This window comes from Mustelus asterias, chromosome 3 (assembly GCF_964213995.1).
Source record: "Mustelus asterias chromosome 3, sMusAst1.hap1.1, whole genome shotgun sequence".
NCBI classification, from domain to species: domain Eukaryota; kingdom Metazoa; phylum Chordata; class Chondrichthyes; order Carcharhiniformes; family Triakidae; genus Mustelus; species Mustelus asterias.
This window is the reverse complement of record NC_135803.1, coordinates 69220198-69229450: the sequence shown is the minus strand read 5'-3', so window position 1 is coordinate 69229450 and position 9253 is coordinate 69220198.

Below are 9253 nucleotides of genomic sequence, written 5' to 3'. Positions count from 1 at the left end.
GCCAATAAATGTTATTACACCCCACAGCTGTGATTAATCTGTCTACCATTTACCCCCCGCAGGGTTGACTGTACCCTGACCGTACCCATATAGGCGCAGAGTATTGTGCTGTGCGATAGAGGCCCTTTGGCCTGAGTCTGCACTCCCCAGTTCCCAGCACCTGTGCCAGCCTCTGTCTGCCATGGAGCTCCAAGCACTCATCCCAAGCAGTCCCAGCTGTCAGGGCCCTGTCAGCCCACAGAGATAGGCTGTCCTGGCATTCCTGGCACCCACCGAACCCTGGGAAAACACCCCTCCCTCCAAGCCATTCCCCTTCCATTCCCCAGGCATTGCACCGCACTGGTGCCCACAATCCTCACTCAGAAGTGGGCCCAGGTGCCAGTGTGCAGTTGGAGAACAGGTGGAAGTCCAACTTGTGTTGCATTAGGGCAGCATCACAGCGTGCTGCATAACGAGTTGTCAGCACCCTCCTACCTAGAGCAATAACTCACCAACAGGACCAACCCAGCACACCACTCTGGTATGATGTCAATTGGACCCATGGGGATAATGTGGACAAAGGTGGTGGGGGGGGGTGGGGGAGAGGGGGGCGCGGGGGGTGGGGGGGGGGGGGAGAGGGGGCACTGGAATAGGGTTAGGAGGGTTATAGCTCCTGGGGAATGATGTGCGGGTGGGGTCACAGGTGCTAGGCCGCACGCCAGCTATTGGCTGAACCTTGCTGTGACGAGGACCTCCTTCGCCACGCTGCCCTGCCGGACCCTCACCAGTGCCACCTGTCCTCCTCTCGGCCTCTTCCTCCGCATCGTCCTCATAGAATAGAATCCTGCAGTGCAGAAGGAGGCCATTCGGCCCATCGAGTCTGCACCAATCACAATCCCACCCAGATCCTACCTCCATAACCCCATACACTTACCCTAGCTGGTCCCTTTGAAACTAAGGGGCAATTTACCATGGCCAATCCACCTAACCTGCACACCTTTGGACTGTGGGAGGAAACCAGAGCACCCAGAGGAAACCCACGCAGACACGGGGAGAACATGCAGACTCCACACAGACAGTGACCCAAGCCAGAATCAAACCTGGGTCCCTGGCGCTGTGAGGCAGCAGTGCTAACCACTGTGCCACCGTGAGGTCCTGAGTCCATTCTTCCTCCTCATCCTCCAGGATATCTCCCCACTGCTGCACCAGGTTGTGGAGTGCACAGGAGACCACAATGCTGCGGGAGACCCTTAGGGGGCTGTACTGGAGGGCCGTAGCAGAGCAGTTCAGGCAGTGGGAGCACATCTTCAGGAGCCTGATGCACCGCTCCACGATGGACTGGGTGGCAGTGTGGGCCTTATTGTATCACGTCTCCACCTCGGTCTCAGGCCTCCACATTGTAATCGTCAGCCAAGACCTCTGGTGCCGGAGCGTGGCGACTTCTTGCAAGCTGTACCCAGCATACCTTCTAATTCTATCTTTTACTCTTGTTCTATGCTTCTAAAACTTTATTTTAACTCCCTTAAACTCTGTAACAATGCTTTAATTCAATCTCTTACTGATTTGGTGAAACTTAGGACCCTGGAGACACCCGACCTGGAGCTGACCCAGACCAACCGACCACGTGGACCTGCAGTCCCAGAGCTGGGCCTTTACCTACACCGGCTCCCAATGACCAGGAAAATGCCCTAGAAACCAAGGCCTTCACTCTGCCGGTCTTCAACGATCAGACTTGCATCCATGGGCTGGAGCCTTCTCCCCGCAATCTCCCACCAAACCTGATGGCCAGACCAGCAAGTCTGGAGCTGCAGCCTCCACTCCACCACCCCCCAACCTCTCTGACCCGGAGAGCTGCGACCTTCTGCAAGTTCCAAGCACTCCCCCCACCTCCTCCTTCTACAATCACCCCACACTCCTAAAAATTAACTCTCACTGCCTAAAAATCACTAACTTTGTTCTTTTAAATTTACTTGCAGATCTAGAGATCCTACGATCACCGAAGGAAGACCGCGACCAGGTAGTGAATCTAAGGACCCCAACACGTGGTCCTGGCCATCGGCTCATCCGCAATTGCGTCCCCAGAGACGTCATCCGCTTACCGGGCTTCGACATGTCCAAGCTGGAGCGTGGTCTGGACATCCTCCGACCTCCGAAGCCAAACTGCAGCCCACCAGCGAGCCGGAACGCCCGACCGCGCAGACCCATCTACCGACGCAGGAACCACAAACAAAAAAAACAAATCCTCTATCCACACACTGACCAGAGCGAAGAACCTAATTGGACACACCTATACCCTTAACACCGCATACTACTCTCATTATCTCCCAGGCCCCAAAAGAAGCAGTCATTCCAGGAAGAAAACGTGCAGGCCTGCAGGGGAGAGTGAAACAACACGGTCCCAGGGCCCCCCTCCCCAGCTTACTCCGAGCAGATGTCCAATCTCTGGGAAACAAGCTAGACGAACTTAAAGCTAAACTCACTTTTCAAAGTGAACTGAGGGGCGGCTGTGTACTCTGCTTCATGGAGACATGGTCCAGTCCTGCTTCACTAGGCTGTGCCCTACAACCATAAGGCTTCTCAAAATAATAAAATGGACCATACAGCGGCTTCAGGCAAGCTAGGGAACACCTCGTGATGCCTAGACATAGCAACACGGGCGAGTTTCTGCTCCCTGGACCTAGAATACCTGTCGCTAAAATGCTGCTGTTACTGCCTTCTGCGGGAGTTCAGCTCTGTTGTGGTGACAGCAGTTTATATCCCACCACATGCGGACATAAAAATCTGAAAACCGAAGTGTTTCACTCTTGTTTTTTGGGTGAGCTACCCTGCACAATCTTCCCACACTCTGCCAATATGCCCCTGTCTACATCAACGGCGATGAAATAGAAAAGGTCAACAGCTTCAAGTTTCTAGGTGTCCAGATCACCAACAACCTGTCCTGGTCCCTCCATGCTGACTCTATAGTTAAGAAATCCCACCAACATCTCTACTTTCTCAGGAGGCTAAGGAAATTTGTCATGTCTGCTACAACTCTCACCAATTTTTACAGATGCACTATAAAAAGCATTCTTTCCAGATGTATCAAAGCTTGGTATGGCTCCTGCTCTGACCAAGACCTCAAGAAACTACAAAGGGTTGAGAACGTAGCCCAGTCCATCACTCAAACCAGCCTCCCATCCATTGACAGGTTGGGGCGGCACGGTAGCACAGTGGTTAGCACTGCTGCTTCACAGCTCCAGGGTCCTGGGTTCGATTCCCGGCTCGGGTCACTGTCTGTGTGGAGTTTGCACGTTCTCCTCGTGTCTGCGTGGGTTTCCTCCGGGTGCTCCGGTTTCCTCCCACAGTCCAAAGATGTGCGGGTTAGGTTGATTGGCCAGGTTAAAAAAATTGTCCCTTAGAATCCTAAAAAATGCGTAGGTTAGAGGGATTAGCGGGTAAATATGTGGGGGTAGGGCCTGGGTGGGATTGTGGTCGGTACAGACTCGATGGGCCGAATGGCCTCCTTCTGCACTGTAGGGTTTCTATGATTTCTATGACTCCGTCTACACTTTCCGCTGCCTCGGCAAAGCAGCCAGCATAATCAAGGACCCCACGCACTTCAGACATACTCTGTTCCACCTTCTTCCGTTGGGAAAAAGAATCCAAAGTTTGAGGTCACGTACCAACCGACTCAAGAACATCTTCTTTCCTGCTCCCATCAAACTTTTGAATGGACCTACGTTATATTAAGTTGATCTTTCTCTGCACCCTAGTTATGACTGTAACACTTTATTCTGCACACTCTCCTTTCCTTCTCCCCTATGTACTCTATGTAAGTATAGCGTACAAGAAAAAATATTTTTCACTGTATCCTAATACATGTGACAATAATAAATCAAATTGAATCAGAATTTTTTTTGGCAGTAGGGAGTTTCATGCCTGTGAGTGGAGGGGGGGTGGGGGGGCCGGGGGGGGGGGGGGGGGGGGGGGGGAGCGGGTGGTGGCGGTTCGAAGCCTAAGCTCACATGGCAAGCTAGCTGCAGACTACTCAGAGTGCCATTGCGCGCAGGCGCCCCAATCACCTATGGCAACGTGGATAGCTGGCATCTGGACCATCCGGATGAGACCCTTGTCATAACCACTCCGTGGCCCATCCCCTCCACAGCACCCCTCTTTGCCAATCAACCCCATGCACTCCTCCCCCATTGCCGATCACTCCCTTTGCCGAGCCCCCCTTTGCCAATCAATCCTCCACTGCTGATCAACCCCCACTGCTCATCATATCCCCATTGCTGAACAACCCCCTTGCCTCCCCCCCTTCAGAGCTGCCCCACTTGCTTCCCCATCATAGCCCCACCTCCACTCAGGCCCCACTCCCATTCAGACTCCACCCCCACTCAGGCCCCACCCACATGGCACTGCCCCAGCACAATTATGGTGCCCAGTGGGTGGTGTCAGGGTGCCTGGTTGGCAGTGCCAGACTGACAATGCCAATGGGCACTGCTCAGCCATGTCCCTGACAACCCGAGGACTTCAATGGCTTCCAATCCCCCCAGTGAGGCCATCACATCTGGTCCCCATTGGTAGGAACCAGCTGTGATTATCGTCAGGGAAACCTCTTGCCAACAAGGGGGAAAACATCCAGGAGGCTGGAAATGGCCATGTTGAATGTGTTAATGACATGCTGATCATGCTGGCAAAACAGGGCCGGCAAGAATGCTTTCGGCATGAGACCAGTTTGCGCCTGATGAGAAAGGCTCACATGCTGTCTTCCCAGCCCTCTGCACTAACCAACCAGTGCAGAGGGCCAGAAAGATCATACCCATTCAATATTGTGCCACATAAAAGTTTACTGCATATGATAAGAGCTCATGGTGTAGCGGGTGGTATAGGAGCAATGAGGCCTGGCTAACTAACAGGAAACAAAGTTGAGACAAATGGGTCATTTTCACTGTGATAAACTGTTACTAGTGCACAGGGATCAGTGCTGGGGCCTTCACAATTTACAGTCTGACTTGGCTGAAGGGACTGACTGTACCCAAATTTGCAGATGATACAAAAATAGACAGGAGAGAAAGTTGAGGAGGATACTGGAATGGGATAGAGAATAGGTTAAGTAAGTGGGCAAAACATTTGCAGATGTGGTATAAGGTGGAGAAATGGGAGGTTGTCCATCCCATTCAAAAGGGTGATGAGGTGGATCTTTTTCTCTGAGAGTCATTAATCTTTGAGATTCTCTACCCCAGAAAGCAGTGAAGACTGGGGCATTGAATATATTGGAGGCTAACAAATTTTTGATTGATTTGGGGTGGCACGGTGGCACAGTGGTTAGTACTGCTGCCTCATAGCGCCAGGGGCCCGGGGTCAATTCTGGCCATGGGTGACTGTGTGGAGTTTGCACCTTCTGCCCGTGTTCCTGTGAATTCCCCTGGCACTAAGGAGCAATTTAGCATGTCCAATTAACCTAACCCGCACATCTTTGGACTGTGGGAGGAAAGCGGAGCACCCAGAGGAAACCCATGCAGACACGGGGAGAACGTGCAAACTCCACACAGACAGTCACCCACAGCCAGAATCAAACCTGGCGTCTGGCACTGTGAGGCAGCAGTGCTCGTCACTGTGCCACCATGCTGCCCCCATAATTAGTCCACAATTCGGTCAACCATGATCCTATTGAATGGTGGAGCAGGCTTGATATGCTGAATAGTCTACTCCTGCTCCTATTTCCTATGAGCTTAAGTTTATCTGTACATTTCAGTGTTTAAATAAATGTTAAAGGAGAAAAAAGAGCATTATCCTCCAAAGTACATCCCATCTGTTTATTAAAAATATAAACAGGGAAACATTGATAACCATACTTCAAATACGTTTGGTAGAAAAAAATCAGGAACAGACCCCTTAAGATAGGATCATGGCAAAACTTTATTTCTGATATTCAGGTGTCGTCATAACACAAGACTGCGAGATTGTTTAAAATGCTGAGACTGAAAAGCCAGGGTGATGGGAGATGAGATTTCCACATTCTGATTGTCATTTCACATTCTGCATTGTGTTCCTGTAGCTATTTTGGCAACAAACATCTGTCAAACTTTGGACTCATCACTAAAGTGATTTAACTGAGGCCAGAGCATCGCTGCTGCCTACAAATATGTAGCAAGCCCATAGTTATTAAAATAAGCTGTTGCTCAGCATATCGAAAGCCAATCTAATCTAGCTTTACTGAATCTCTATTGCACAAACTAATACGTAGGGCCAAAGTCAGTGTTCTCTTTCAAACAAGACTCTCTTCAAATTCTCAAAACAATCCTTCCATGCTTCATTCTTTGTTTGAAGGATATTCTTGGATTTGTGTCCAGATGCACTGGAAGAATGTTAGTAATGAGCTGGGTTGGAGTGTCCACCTATTAAGGAACCTGCCCCCATAATTCCCTTAATATAAATTCATGTTAATTGGCAGCCCTGCGGTAAGCTATCTTAGTCACTCCATGCACAAAGGGAGTTGCATAGAAATCTAGAAAATAGAAGCAGGAGTAGCCATTTGACCCTTTGAGCCTGCTCCACCATTCAATTTGACCATAGCTAATCATCAAATTCAATATCCTGATTCCGCCTTCCTCCCCCCATATCCCTTGATCCCTTTAGGCCCCATAGAAACATAGAGGCCATTAAGTGCAATCTGTAGGGAACTGTAGGGATCAGTGTCAGCAACTCTCACTCTGTGTATGAAAAATGTTTCTTGACTGTGCTTCTCACAAGTTAAAGCATTGAAAAAAAGGACTGAGCTATATACGGTTACTTAACTAGGAGCAACCTGGGATTCAGCCATCAGCTGCCTACCTCTGGAAAACAGTGTAGTTGATGTGTGGCAATATCCAGACTGCAGTATTTTCTGGAACTAGATAACTTAGGATGGTTACATTCGTATCTGAGGTGGAAAGTGGCCACCAGCTATTGTCCGGGCCAGATAGCAGACAGGGAAGTCTAGTAGTAGGCCTCACCATTCATTGTCCTGCCTATTCCACACTATCCAACTGGATTTGTGGTGGGATAGCAGAGAAATAAATCTATCTGCTTCACACAGTTCTCTCAGATCATCACTGTGATATAATGACCCCCACAATTTGGAAAGTATTTTGAACATAAATAACTGCCCTCCTTGCCCTTCCTTCAATCTATTCTTGTTTGCATAATGCAATTATTCAGCAGTGCTTAAATACTTGTAAGCTCACAGTATAGCAGTCTTCAGTTCACATCGTGGGGTTCAGTCTCAGCCTCAGAAGATGTCTTAGTTTTCCTCAAGTTTCATCTTGTGGATCTCACTTAATTTTATTTCCAGCAGTTCCTGTTTTCACACCGCCTGCAGTGTGTGGATGAGTTTCTCAATCCTCTAACTCGAGCTTTGAGTCAACAATGTGAAACTCTGATGCTGTTTAAACAATTAACTGTCTAACAAGAAACATCACCAAACTCAGCCAGCCATTGTGATGTCACAAAGTACACTCCAAGCTCACAGGCACAGCGGTGTAACTTGGGACAATATCTCAAGCATTTCTCTTCAAAGTATTTTTACTAACCATGAGAGCAGTGAATACTCGATCTGTCATATCTCTATTGAGTCTCGCCATAAAACTGCCTGCTCCTAATCATTCTGAACCATTTAAAGTCCAAATTCTCTCTTATCTGTTTGGTACCTGAGGGGCTTTTAAATCACTGCTAGTAGAAAGAAAGCAGAGGCCACCAACAGAGAGGTGACAGTCCTGAGTAGTTACAACATTTCTCTGATACCCAACAGCACTGTGCATTTACCCACACCATATGAACTGCAGGGTTCAAGAGGGTCAAGGGCAATTAGGCCTGGGCAAAAAAATGCTGGTCTAGCATTTAGCCAAGCCTAACATCCCACAATTCATTAATAAGTAATTCTTAAGTAATCTCCATAGTCAAGGTCTTCTATTTTCACCTTGGTGACCAACTGTTGTCTTAGCACATCTGCTACTTAAACCCTCATCCATGACTTTGGGACCTCGAGACTCAATCAATCTATTGATCCCCTTGCCAGCATTGTACCTTCCACTCTCCATAAGTGGGAACTCATCCAGAGCTGTGTTGCCCAGATCTTAACTTGCACCAATTCCGATTCATACATCAGTACTCTTCTTGATGACTTACAGTGGTTTCTGATCCAGCAAATGTCTTGATTTTAAAATGTCCATCATTGGCCTTGGCTCTCCTATCTCTGTAATCTCCTCCAACCCTACAACCGACTGACATCTCTGTGGTCCACCAATCCCATAAACCCTAATATTCTATAATTATCTTTTATCTGTCACCTTAGGGTTTAGGAAATTCATTACCATCCATTGGTTTTCTAATAGATTTCTCAAATACCATTTCTCTTTTATTAAACCATATTGACTCTATCTGACTGTATTTTGATGTTCAATGTGAGCTTTTAATGCCTTACTAATAATAGTTTCTAGCAATTTCCTACTAGTGATATCAGGTTAATTGGTCTTTAGTTCTGTTATGATCACAGCAGAGGGAAATTTGGCTTATAGGCCATACACTTGTTTTTTGCATTCTGAAAACAAGAAGAAAACAATTTCATTTGCAAATTGGGATTTTAAAATGAATAAAAGTAAAAGATTTATGAACAAGAAGAAAGGAAAAATAAGCATTCAAGATCACAGTTACACAGTTAAAATAGCCTTACAAACATTCCCCACCAAAAGACACACTACTTGGTCAAATGTTTAACTATAAAATCCAGTAATATCAACCAAAACTACTGTCACTTTAGTACAGCTATACCTCACAAACTCTCCAATTATTTCAGTCTGCTGTAGAAAATTCAAAAACTTTCAGAAATAAGATTGCTTTTCGTAGTCCAAGACCTTTTTGGCTTGACTGGAGTGATTCAATCTTCACATCTTCTCCCAGCACAGAGCTATTTTCAGGATATCTTTCCCACACAGCCAACCCCAAATCAACTCAACATCTCTCCTTATATATCCTTTCTCCCCTTTCATTTTGAATTCAATTGTTCTCAGCACTTCTTGGAACTTAACTTTACCAAAATGTAAAAAATCTTCCATGGATCTGACCTTACTGGCTCGCCATGCTGGTTGATTGGCGTGGTGAGCTGATAAGATAGGGCAAGAGGTGAAAAATCAAGTTCATGCCTACTTTCCGGCCACTCAAGATCTTGCCGGTCCCATTCTGCCAGTGGAATCACCCTTAATGAGTGGCTTAGCATGTTATTAATGAGCACGGGACGCAATAGTCCATGCTCATT